Raw genomic sequence first — 13671 nt, 5'->3', positions numbered from 1 at the left:
ACAATAATGATCACAATACTTTTGATTTTTTTCCTTGGGCTTCAAATAGGCTTGAGCCGCTTTTATTGTACCAAATAATTTGACACAAACTCTTCAATTAAAAAAAAGTTATAAGTACAAGTAGGCTACACCAAATAAGATAGTAGTGGTAGTGTTGGCAACAGACCAATTTGCCGTGGTGTGGGTACTTGGGTGATCTGAAAAGGGAATAAGGAAGTGAGAGTAGATAAGTGACATTGTTTACATGGTGTTTTGGATAATGAGAAACTGTAACATACTAAGTTAGTCATTATTTATTTTTTAACTATCAAACAAAAGTGAGCTAACATGTCCATCCATAAAAAATTTCATTATATGATTGGTTTAGAGTATTGTAAGTAATAGTGTTCTAGAACTACTCAATAATTGCCTTGAAAAGAGATGGGGAAAAGAAAGTTAAGAGTGGAAAGGAGGAAAAGTGACTTTGTTTACATTACAAGATATTTTGTCTAATGAGAAACTACAACATACTAAGTTCATTATAATTTACTTTTCAACTACCAAAGAAATTTTTTCTACTGATTGGTTTGGAATATCATATAAATAATATGATGTTTTAAAACTACGCAATGATTATCTTGAAGAGAGATGGGGAAAAGGAAGTTGATGGGTAATTCTTTTCGCGTGCACACTACAAATATTATTGGGAAAATTGTAAAAAAAATCTCAAGGTTTGATCATTGTAATAAAATAATTTTTGAATTTTTTATTTTGTCAATCTATACTATTTTTTCGTCAATTTTAGTTAACGGAAATAAACAAATGGTTCAGTTGAAAACAAACAAAAAATTTAAAGTTTAAATTGATAAAATAAAAAATAAAAAATTATTTTGTTACCATGATCAAACTTGAGATTTAATGTGTAATGTGCAAACAAAGAGTTGGTAATTTCTTAGACCCAAATTTGAATATAATATTATGGGGCATTGACCTACAGGTGTTCTTTGCATAGTTCAAAACTCATTTAGCATCCAAAAATAAAAAAAATAAAAAATTGCACCAATTAGTCTTAAATATTTTTAATTGTTATAAAAAAAATCTTATTTTTTAATTTTTTTAACAAAAAATTTAAGGACGCTGCACATGTCACCACATTAGAAGCTCGCCAAAATGTTCAACATCACCAGAAATTCGTTGAAATATGTAGAACATCACCCGAAAAAATAAGAAAAAAGAAAGGGGAAATTAAAGCGAAAACATAACAAAATTTAACCACATCCTTTCCAACACTAAAAAACATGAAAAAAATTATTCATCATATAGAGCACATAATTTTTAGTTTACAAAATTGTAAAAATTTAGAGTTTGAATTTAGTTCTCATCAAATTGTATAAATTTTTAGTTTTAAAATTGTAAAAATTATCAATTTGCTCGTTTGTAGTTTATTAAAACACAATTTCACGTCGCGGTGATGGTGGAGATCTCAGATCAGTAGTTTTTAAGAGTTTGTAACTTTTTCGTTTGTCAATATTAGCTAAATTTTTGTTGTTGTTTTAATTAAGTGAAAAAAAAAGACTGAAATCATTTAGAAAAGCATAGATATATCTTCAAAATTACAAAATTTTTTAGTTTTCATCACCTGTAACTAAAACTCAAAAAATATTTGCTTAGAATTTGAAAATTTTCTTCATTAAAATAAGAAAAGAGAAGTGTGTAGCAGAAAAAAAAAAAAAAAAAGAAAAGAAAAGAAAAGAAAAGTTGAGAGATTGAAAGAGACAAAATTAGAGGATTGTATTATGGCAACCATTTTTGGTTTAGATATGGTCGGATGTGATGTAGATTTACTCAGATTGCTTTGACTCTAAACATTCTATAAGTCTTGTCTTGTATTGTAATTTTGGCCAAATTTAAGTAGATTTATGTCAAGAATATTGTTAGAAACTCATCTCCTTCGGTCAATGCGAGCAAAGCAAGGAGTTGGTGGTTATCGGTAAACCCAATCGATAGTGATCGCCGACGAATGTATATAAAAAGAGAAAGGGAAAGAAAAAAAAAATCTTAAAATTGTGGGTTTACATAAAATAAAAATTTATGACTTATGGGTAATTAATCCTAATTTTATTGGCAGAGCCGAACCGACCCAATTCCCATGAATTTGGTTGATTTGTTTTTCCGGATTTTCAGGTCTCCAGGACAGCCTGACCCAACTTCCTCAGCTTATCCTATGCAACTGCCTGAAAACTAAAAGGCTACAATTTTGGAGAGAGAGAGAGAGAGGAGAGAGAGGGGAGAGAGTTTACAATGGATCATCATCCTGCAAAAGGTGACCCAACTTTCAACAGAGAACGCTGCTCATCTTCAACAAGGCATCGGTTTTGCTTCTCTCAGCGTGGACTGCCCTTCAGATGGCCTTTGAGAACGATTGTGGTGGCCCTGACTCTCTCTCCTCAAAAATCCCAACAACTCGCCTCTGATATTTTCTCTTCCCTCAACCAATCCAAAGGTTTTTCTTTTGATTGTTTCAGCTAAAATGTTTGATGGGTTTTTCTTTTTCATTTTAATTCACTGCGTTAGAAGTACCCCTCAAAAGCTAGTCATAGTAATTCAATTAACTCTTTGGCTTTGTCTCATTGGCATTTTTGGGTATCAGTTTTCATTATTTTTTCAATGTTGGCTGGTGGCAATCATTCTTAAGAACAAAATTGAGGTATTGTTGAGAGGATTGACAACCCAAAGAGCACATGATTGATTGGTGTTGCATGTACAAGGGGCAGGAGAGTTGGTGAATTATCTCCTTATCCAGGTTGCTGGGGAAATCTGAATGTTGCTTTTATTCAGCTATGTTTGGAGTTGTTGGCTTTTTCATGCAGCTCCTGACAATGAGTGGTGTCCCACTCAATTTTCAAATTTTCTTAAAACAAAGGTAAAAATTTATCAAAAATATTTGAGATTTTACAAATTGAACCCAGTGAAATTAGAGAAACAAAAAAATTGTTATTCTTATTCTATTGCATTATCAATATGCTCTATAATTTGTTTTTATTTTGTAAAATTACACAATGCACATTAGAATACAAATTTTGATTTTTTTTAATTATTTTATTTTAAATGTGCAGCGAAAATAACAAGTACAATTGTCATTGATTCCACCAGTAACAACTACAACTGTGAAAAGATCTTTAGTTGCGATGCAATTTAAATCAAATATGTAACCGAATGAGTGATGGTTCTTTTCTTTTTTTGGATTCAGAGTGATGGTCGAATGAATGATTATTTGACTATATAGATTGAAAATATGTGTTTGATAGCATAAGCAATAAGGTTATCGTATAATGATTTCAAAAAATAAAACTCATTGTGAACAATTGTATTAGTGTAGATCTTTGCTTAATTTTTGTTGAAGCAATAGTATTAATGTCCCAACTTTAAGTTTAATATGTAATTTGACAAATTTAAATTACCTTTGTTGATGTGATTAAAAATATATAAAATTACAATGGATTATATGAAAATTGATTTTGATATAGATTGTGTAGAACTTAAATCCAACATAATGATATTGATGATACTTGTTAACTATGACCCTGGTGAACTAAGATTCTAGCTATGCCACTGGTTGCAGGTCGAGTGGTCTTAAGTATATTAGTGTAATTGTTCCTGTTTCCTCCTTCATTATTTTTGTTTATTGGTCATAAAAATAATAATACGAGAAATGTAGTTCAAATGGGTCAAAGATCAAAATTTCTGTCATCCAGATTTCTTATAGTATTGAACTCAATGTACTCCATGTATTGGCTTAACCTTTTATAGATGATAATGATATAATTGATGAAGAAGTGGTTTATCTGTGTATACCATTAATGAACAGAGGAAAATTATATTTTCCACATTCATTCTATTATAATGTTAACAAGTAGTAATGGCTTCACGTATTTGTTAGCCAATTGATTTCAAACCCCCCCCCCCCACCAATATATTTCTTGCTCATTTATATCTTTCATTCCCAATTTGTATCCTTTGCAAATTATATGCATTTGTTTTCAGTTTTGCGACCTTTGCTAATTGGTTGTTTGGCAGAGTTCATTCTAAAAGATAGCAGAGAAATGAATGATTATGCATGAAGAGTGTTTTGGAAGGTAACTATAAGTCAATTCAAATACTAAAGGAAACGAATCCTTTGACAGGCACTATTCCTCATATCTGACAGGTAATTATAGTGTTTCCTTGACTGAAAATGTTTTATACCCAATAAATGAGTGTAATTCACTATTTCTGCTGAGCTGTTTGAGCTGTTTTTCATGTTTGTTCTGTTTATTTGGATAAGGGAATGATGAAATATTTCCAAATGAAATAAACATAGTGGAACAATTATTATAGATTGGCATCATTTGATAGTACCTTTTAGTAGCTAAGAAGCATGGGCACGGGCATGGACACTACACAAACATGCTAATATGGAAATTTTCAAAAAATGTAGACACGGCATGTGAGGGACACGTACAAACTATATAAATTAAATATATTTTTTGTATGTCATATATAAGGATAATAAATTATGAATGAATAAAGGAAAAGAAGGTAGGATAAAAGATTTCATTCAAATGTCATTATGTACCCTGTCATACTCAAAAGGTTTTTGCACTACAATATATAGCAACATATATTATGTAGTAGTTGCTTGCATGAAGAAATTCAACAATACCACAAACCCATAAAAAAATATCAGAAAATTACCCGGACAAATACATCTATGAATATCACAATCATTCTAGGTGTGACTCACATTCCACCCACTTTAAATCTACACCATACAACTCGTTTGGGGGTAACTTTTCATGGTACCTAGCATTTCTAGTAGAATTTAGTTATGTTTCATGTAACAACATGAATCATGTTAAATGCAAAAAGCTGGTAGAAACTTTTTGCTAAGCTTGGTGGTGAAAAGACTCTTCTGCAGTATGGGAGAATCATTTCTCTGTAATACCTTATTTTAAGGAAGAAACACCATTTTAAGAATTTGCAGTAGCTACAAGCCTAGATTTATGTCATCTTCTTATAATATTACCAGTTACCATGATGAAAATTTTCTAGTTGAAATTTGCTCAACATGCTTATTGGATGGAAGATATCACTATTGTTGTATATTATACTTCTTTTGTGCTTTTATATTTTTTCGTTTGCTTCCTCATTATGCACCATGCTGTCAGTGATGGGTAACGATGATGAAAGCATAGGGGACAATGATTTAGAAGTCGACGCTTCGGAGTTCCAATCGAATGTAGAAGATGGAAGGACAGTAGTTGCCTCAAGGGGCAGAGCAGAGGTAGAAGGAACTATAGGTTGAACCCTCAAGATTTACGATCCCTGTTTATTTTTACTTTTTAATTTCCTCTTTTTTATCCTATACTTTTTGCTCCTTTATTTGTGTTAATATGTCATTTTTATAGAGTTATTAGTGTGGCAAATTTTGTCCCTGCCTTTTGATGCCATGCCAAGGAAGTTGTGCTGGTGGTGTAACTGGAGAGTGGAGACTGGTTTCCTCTCATATATAGGTGCTAAAGCATCATACATGAAAAAGTTTGCTTTCTATATATATGCTTTCTACTCAATGTCCATTCATCGTATTTGGCTTGAATATATATATGTGTGTGTATAGTTGAGAGTGTTGGAGCAGTTAATGTCTAGAGTCCTTGGAGTTCCTCAGTTGACCCCTTAAGGTTGTGTTTAGATCTTAAATTTGTGGAGAAAAAAGAAAAAGAGGGGAAATTGAATGAAATAGAAACAAAATTGTTTACAGAAATATTGGGAAAATGTTGGGGTGTAGGTGTAACCATCAATATTAAAAAGTTATATATATATATATATATATATTTATGGAATTTAACTATTGTTTCGAGAGGGGCCTACATGATTTTCACACAAATTCCATGAGTCCAAAAGCTTAAACTCCAAGCTTCACTTCCCTATATTTTCTACACTCCGAAAGGAAGTGACCCTCAATTTTGGGTTCACTTCTTTTGACCTCTGATGCAATTCTTGAAGGCCTCCCTTGTCTGATGCTCATCCCCCAAGTGTTCTTAAATCTTTACTTGAAAACTTCTACTTGTTATAACCCTTATTATTTATTAGTTTAATTAAATATAACAATTATTAAGTATATAATATACACATAGAAACTCATATCAATACCCATTCCCACCATCAACCCTACTCATCTCTAACCAAGAACTCAACAACAGAATTCCAAAACCCTATTTTCCCTCTCCCTACCCACATACACACTGCTTTCTCTCACCAAAATGGTCACCTTCTTTCTACTAGCATTGTTATTTATCCTCCTCCTCCTCAATCCATTTCCGGCCATGTGTCAAATTGGCCGTGAAGGCGAATGGTGTCTCTTGCACGCAAGCATTGGCATATCTGCTATGCACATGCAACTACTACATAACAACAAGGTTGTCATGTTTGATAGGACTGATTTTGGCCCCTCTAATCTCTCTCTCCCCTATGGCCGCTGCCGGTATGACCCTTCCAATAATGTCCTAAAAAATGACTGCACTGCTCACTCTCTACTCTATGACACAGGCACTAACACTTTTCGGCCACTAATGGTAGAGACTGATACGTGGTGCTCCTCTGGTTCTGTCCTCCCCGATGGAACGCTAGTCCAGACCGGAGGCTACAATGATGGTGATCATGTAGTGCGCACGTTAGCCCCGTGCAATGATGAGTCCTGTGATTGGGTTGAGTTTCCCGGTTATCTATCGGAGCGTAGATGGTATGCAACAAATCAAAGACTACCAGATGGTCGAATTATCATCATCGGTGGAAGGAGACAGTTTAACTACGAGTTCTACCCTAGAAACTCTGAATCTTCATCTTCTTTCTGGCTTGAATTTCTCAGAGAGACTAGAGATGATCATGAGAACAACTTGTACCCATTTGTACACCTATTGCCAGACGGAAACTTGTTTATTTTTGCCAACACAAGAGCTATATCTCTAGATTACAAGCAAAATCGTGTTGTTAGAGAGTTCCCTTCAATAACCGCCGATGATCCTCGAAACTACCCTAGCTCAGGTTCATCCGTGTTGCTCCCCATAGATGAAAACGAGCCCATTGAGGCTGAGGTTATGGTATGCGGCGGTGCACCCCGTGGTGCGTTCTCCAGGGCTAAACAAGGGATCTTTGATGCTGCGAGTCGCTCATGTGGACGCATAAAGGTCACGGATGAAAATCCCAGTTGGGCCATGGAGGACATGCCGATGCCTCGTGTGATGAGTGACATGATACTTCTTCCCACTGGTGACGTGGTCATCATCAATGGTGCCGGATCAGGTACTGCGGGTTGGGAAATTGGGCAAAACCCGGTTACCCGACCGGTGATTTACAAGCCCCACGGGGTTGAGGACATCCGGTTTTCAGTCATGTCCCCTGCGACAAGGCCAAGAATGTACCATTCGAGTGCTGTTTTGCTAACTGATGGTCGTGTTTTAGTTGGAGGAAGCAACCCACATCCATACTACAACTTCACTGGGGTACAATACCCGACAGACCTGAGCTTGGAAGCCTATTCACCGCCCTACTTGAGACCTGAGTACGACCCAATACGTCCCAGAATTATGAATATCAATGAGAGTTTCAGGTATATGCAGTCATTTTGGGTTACTTTCACGGTGCTGAGGTTCCTGAAACTGAGTGTTGTATCGGTGAGAATTGTTGCACCGTCGTTTACGACGCATTCGTTTGGTATGAACCAAAGAATGGTGGTGCTGAAGACGAGTGAACTATACTGTGTTGGGTCAGAGGAGTATAGGGTAACTGCAATAGGGCCTTCAACAGCTGAGATTGCACCACCAGGTTACTATCTGTTGTTTGTTGTGCATGCTGGTATACCAAGTTCTGGTATGTGGGTGAAGATTCAGTGATGGGTTGTTTGTGTGTAGCTAATATGTATTTTTTTTGCTATAATAATATAGATTTCAGTAGTAGTATATTACAAGGAAATGTGAATGCAAGGGGTTATGATTGATTTACTGGAACGATAAGGATTGGTTTGATTTGCATTCTAAGAATTGGAATAATATTGTAGAGAATTGAGTAATGGTATAAAAGCATATTTTGTTTACTTTTTTATAGAATGATGATATGGTTCATTTTTATTCATTAATTTAAAGTAAACAGATTCATGAGAGGGATTTATAATTTTAAAAATGTTAGTACCATGTCAGTCTTGTATGGAACTTGTGGAGGGAAGGGGGGAGATAGAAGAGAGAGGAGAAAGGCAACGGGTGGTGGGGTCATTGCAAATTGGCTACGGACGAATTGAATTATTCATTGTTTAGTCGACGTGGGACAAACAGGCGCCAATTCGTGTGTCAACAACAACAATTCCATATCACAGAAATATGTTTGTTTTCTTAGCGAGAAGTTTGTATATTTTGTCAATGTTACCAGAAATATGGTTGAAAGCTTCTGTAAAATTCAGTTGAACTATAGTTCCATAAAATTCAGTTTATAGATGTGTTCATCAAATTCAGTTGAACTATAGTTCCACAACAGTAGAACTTACAATATCGCACAAACAACAAATACAAAGAGCTCAGTACTTTATCAGAAATTTGTTTTTCTACTTCATTTGTGATCCTTTGACTTGGGTTTGAGTCTCCCTCATCCACACAAAAAGAGAAGAGAAAGAGTTAAATAAATATAGAAAAAATTATACTAGTAGTCCTTACATTTTACCTCGTGTTATTTTGATTACTACACTTTCAATTAACTTAATTTTAACTCTAAATTTTAAATTTTGTATCAATTTGCTTCAATTGATAACACGGTTAGTGTTTATGATGAAAAATATCACTAAATTGGTTAACTCACCGTCACTAGTTGAACAAGTTTATAATTTTGCCTTAAAAAATATGACATAATGTCACTTATGTGGATATTTTTTATTAAAAAGTGTTAACAATTGTAAGTAATTGGATTAAATTGAGACAAAATTATAAATTCAAGATTGAAATTGAGTCAATTGAAATTACAGAAACCAAAATGATACAAAGACTTAAATACATGGACTATCAATGTAATTTGTACATATATATTTTTATTTTTTGATCAAACGGTAGAATATTGTTGTAGTATTACATATGTGAAGACTAAAACTTAGTAGCCTGAAGTCTTGTTTCTCTTTATGCTAGAGGTGGATAAGACTCAAAACTAAGACTTTTGGTGTGGTAAAGAAAATTCTTACCATATGAGTAACACAATATATATGCATATGGTATTTTTTATTTACTTATTGTTTTAGTTTACTTAAATTGTATACACATCAGCCACTACTGTTAGTAAAATTTTTGTTAGGCTTAGATCGATAAAGCCTTAACTAAAATTTCACCAAACAACACAATGATTAAGCAATTGTGTTGAGATTTTATGCCTTGAAAGTTCAAGGACTTCCTTGGAATAAAAATAATGGCAGTACAAACAAGAAAAAGAGAAAGAGAGAAGAAGAAGATGATGATATAAATGATTGAATGAACAATCAAATACGAGTAAAGTATATTAAGACTACTCCTATCTAAATTTAAAATACTCTTATGTAGATTAGATCTACTCCTAGGATAGAAAAGAAATAGAAATCAACTCATGTATTGATTTGTTGGTGTCTTACAATAGAGCCATTAATGGCAATTTATAGAAAAAATGGAGGAAAAAACTTTCATTAACCACTACCTAAATAATTACTTTTAACTTCCGAAATCTTCAATCTCCTTTCTTACAATGCCATGTGCCTTCTATCCCTTGAATCTTCAAAACTTACCTTAACTCCTCTTTAACCTTCAAGATTTTCTTGCATAATAATAATAATAAAAAGAAGAAGTAATAGAAAATTTAAACCTAGTCATAATTGACGGAAAATCTATTTATGGTGCAAACAATACCCTACCAACTCTTTAAAAATAAGAGCACTTGATTTCTTGAGGAGTTGTATGAACATAAATACATAATAGAAACTATGAAAATTATAATCGATTGGCCATATATATATAATTTACTTATTTATTTTGTGTGTGGCCACATCGAAATACTCCTCTATTACTATTATATAAAAAATAGAAATAAAATTCAGAATTTCTTTTTGTAAACCACTATATCAAAATTAATTTTTGATGTGACCCACAAAGCCATTGTGGTTGTTGGATGATAGAAATCATAATGTCAATTTGACACGCCCCAAGATAACATCGCAATCCATCATTACAATTAGTGGGCAATGCCAACATATCTTCCATTATTTCCGTAACACATTAATTCAATGTACATCCACCATATATTAAAATTTCATTCACATAACAAGTACAAATATGTTTCACGACCTTCTACATTATCCATTAAATCATTCATTGTTTTGTCACACAAAAATATAACACACATCCATAGAGGCAAAGATTCATCTTTAAAGTGTTCACAATTCTTGGGTTCAAAGTATTTCTTTACTTTTCCATATTATTATCAAGTCTTCAAATTCAATTTTTAAAACACATTGGTTATCAATTACTATCCACGGTTATAAATTAAATCTCCAACATTTAATTTCTTTGATACAACTCATTCATATAACATCGTCATATTTCACAATCTCCCATTTATCATTATTTACACTCATCTTAACCCAATATAGACTTAATTTCATAAATTTAATGTTGATTGAAGTATCCTCATTTTCTAAAATAAAACTTCATAACTAGAGTTAAATATAAAGTTGGGCTTTTAGTTTTGAGGTATAAAATCACTTTTTAATTACACAATAAAATTCTTAAATCTTCACTTCATCATCTTATTATAGATTCCGTATCATCTTTCAACTCCCCCTACGGGTACCAATACAACACCACTCAACACAACTCATCTCAAACTCAACATGACCCAACACAACATAACTCAAACTCAACACAACTCAACTCAACACAATTCAACATGATTCAAACATAATTCAACATAATCAACACTATTCAACATAATTCATGGTGAACTCTTAAACCATTATTTCATCATTTCACTCCAAGGCTCATGTCATCCATATCATCAATAAATCATTTCCCTAATCTTAATTTCACATTATAGCATAATTTACAATATCCATAACAAAGGTTCCATTGCTAATTTTTAACATAATTTTCAAACACATCCAAAATCCAATTAAACTTGTATATATACAATTCAACCTTTCAATTTCATGATTCTACTTTCAATTTGGACAAAATCATTAATTATCATCATGAATCAACCTAGGGTTTTCAAGAAAAATCAAGACTTTCAAGAAAAATTAAAACTTCTCTCACCACTACTTTTAATTCTAATTTTTCTCTTGATTACACACCTAAGGTTCATAATCCACCATATTAACCCAACAATTGAACCCCCAACATTTCAAACCCTAAACCCCCAAATTCCATGATATAACACTATATGCTCAAAAAAGGAGATTTTGTATTTGTATAATCAAAATACCACAAATCTATCTATTAATACAAGTATTGAAGAAGAACTAGGACCCCTACCTCAAGAATCAAGCAAAAGAGCAAAGTTTTGATAAAAATCCTTCGCAAATCCAAATTCCAATCGGTAGAAAAGTAAGATCTTCAAGCCTTTTCACTTTCTTGTAAGAGATCTTGCCCAAATCTTAGAAGAATGGAGGGTATTTGGGGTCAAAAACCTAGGGTTTTCGGACCTAGGGTGAGAGAAATGAAGAAGGAAAAGGAAAATGCAAAGAATGAGCTAAAAAATCGCATTTTAAGCTGCTGAATTCGCGCAGTCCGCTCGAGCGCCTATTTTCACGCTCGAGCGGACATGCTTCCAGCACAGATTCCAAAACTTCAAACGGGCATAACTCTCTCATCCGGACTCCGTTCTAGGTCGTTCTTGTGTCCAAATCGAAGCCCCGGAAATAAGCTTTCCAATGGTTCTAGCCTCACATCCAAATTCAAAGTGTGGAAAAAAAAAAGGGCAAAAGAGTGACGGCTGTTCATAGGAAAAGTTATCCGAATTAAATTCTCGGTTCACTCTTACTTTACTATCATGCTACCACTCCGATCAATACCCCAAAAGAAAATAAGGAGGTTCCAAATACACTAATAAAAATGTCAAGGGCAATCTCACTTTCCACGCTCGAGTGTTGCTTTCCACACTCGAGCGCGTGGACCAACAAAGTTGTCCGCTCGAGCGACCACTCCTACGCTCGAGCGGGAATTCACAACTCTCAAAATTTCGGACCGTCTGCATAAATATTGAGAACCTCTCAAGTCCGCTCGAGCGTCAACTCCTCCGCTCGAGCGGAGGGAAAAATTCCAGATCATTACACAATTGACTTTAGAAAGTTAAATTTTTTGACAAAATTAGCAATATCAAAAAATTCAAATTCATCAAATGTGGATTGTTCAAAATTTTCAACCATGTTTAGTTTAAAATCTTATCCCTGAATTGGATTTTTACCATCATTTTGTGATGGTTGTTCATAAAATTTATCTATGTTTGGCTAAAAATCATGCCCTCTAATTGGATTTTCACCATAATTTTGTGATGGTTGTTTATCAAATTCAACCATGTTTGGCTTAAAACTATGCCTTCCAATTAAATTTTCACCATCATTTTGTGATGGTTGTTCAACATTTTTTTGGTCATATGTGACTTAAAATCATACCTTCCAATTGGATTGTTAACATTAAAATGCTCAATATCCTATGGCAAAAGAAGTTGGTCTTTTTCTTCAATTAATGGCTTGAAAAATTGCCCTTCAGGCATGCCATTTCCATAACTTAATTTTTCCTTGGCCATGGCTTTTGTGGATAGAAAGTTTTGCTTGGAAATGCCTATTAGCAGCTCATAAATTTTGTGCTTTTTAAGATTCTCTAATTTTTTACTCCAATGTTGAATTTGTCCATCAACTTGATAAACTTAACAACTAAGTTGATGAATTTTTGCATCAAAGTAATTTATATCTATTGGAACAATCTTCTGTGTATAAAATAAAACTCAAATAAAGAAAACAAATTACTTATAGGAAGTTCTTGTATTGAAAAGTTAGAACAACAAAAACACGATCAAGTCAAGTGTGACACTCTGTCTTTAAGACAAATTCGTCGTTGCACAAGTGCTCACGGATTATTGGTGTCTATCTCCCAAGATACAATGATCAATATCACAGATTGTAGTAGCACTACAAACAATCTGTCTTGCGAACCAGAACTTGAGTTCTGCACTCTCTAAATTTCTATAAACTAATATAAAGAACAGATGCAGGAAAGAAAGAAAAAAAGGGAAGGAAATAGATGAATTGAATCTGCTGGAGGGTCCTGTATTTATAGGTAAAGAGGGGTCTGTTCAGAAGGGTAGAAAACCCTTCGAACAAGTGTGAAATCTTGAATCGCCAGAAAATGAAGAGAGGCAACTGGAAAGGCATTGTTCCAGGAAGCAAAAATTCGATGCAGAACCTTAGTTCTACACTACAATGATCGATATCACAGATTGCAGTAGCACTACAAACAATCTGTCTTGCAAACTAGAACTTGAGTTTTGAACTCTGTAAATTTCTATAAACTAATATGAAGAATAGATGCAGGAAAGAAAGAAAAAAAAAGGGAAGGAAATAGATGAATTGAATCTGCTGAAGGATCTTGTATTTATAGGCAA

General features: G+C 33.6%; 1 pseudogene; it reads left to right on the top strand.

Moving 5' to 3' along the window:
• The first annotated feature begins 6129 nt into the window (after positions 1-6129).
• On the top strand, positions 6130-8011 carry LOC145820241 (aldehyde oxidase GLOX pseudogene; annotated as a pseudogene).
• Positions 8012-13671: the final 5660 nt, after the last annotated feature.

Source organism: Camellia sinensis, chromosome 2 (assembly GCF_055761805.1).
Source record: "Camellia sinensis isolate YWXY chromosome 2, ASM5576180v1, whole genome shotgun sequence".
In the NCBI taxonomy this organism is placed as follows: Eukaryota; Viridiplantae; Streptophyta; class Magnoliopsida; order Ericales; family Theaceae; genus Camellia; species Camellia sinensis.
This window is presented reverse-complemented; position numbering and strand designations above follow the sequence as displayed.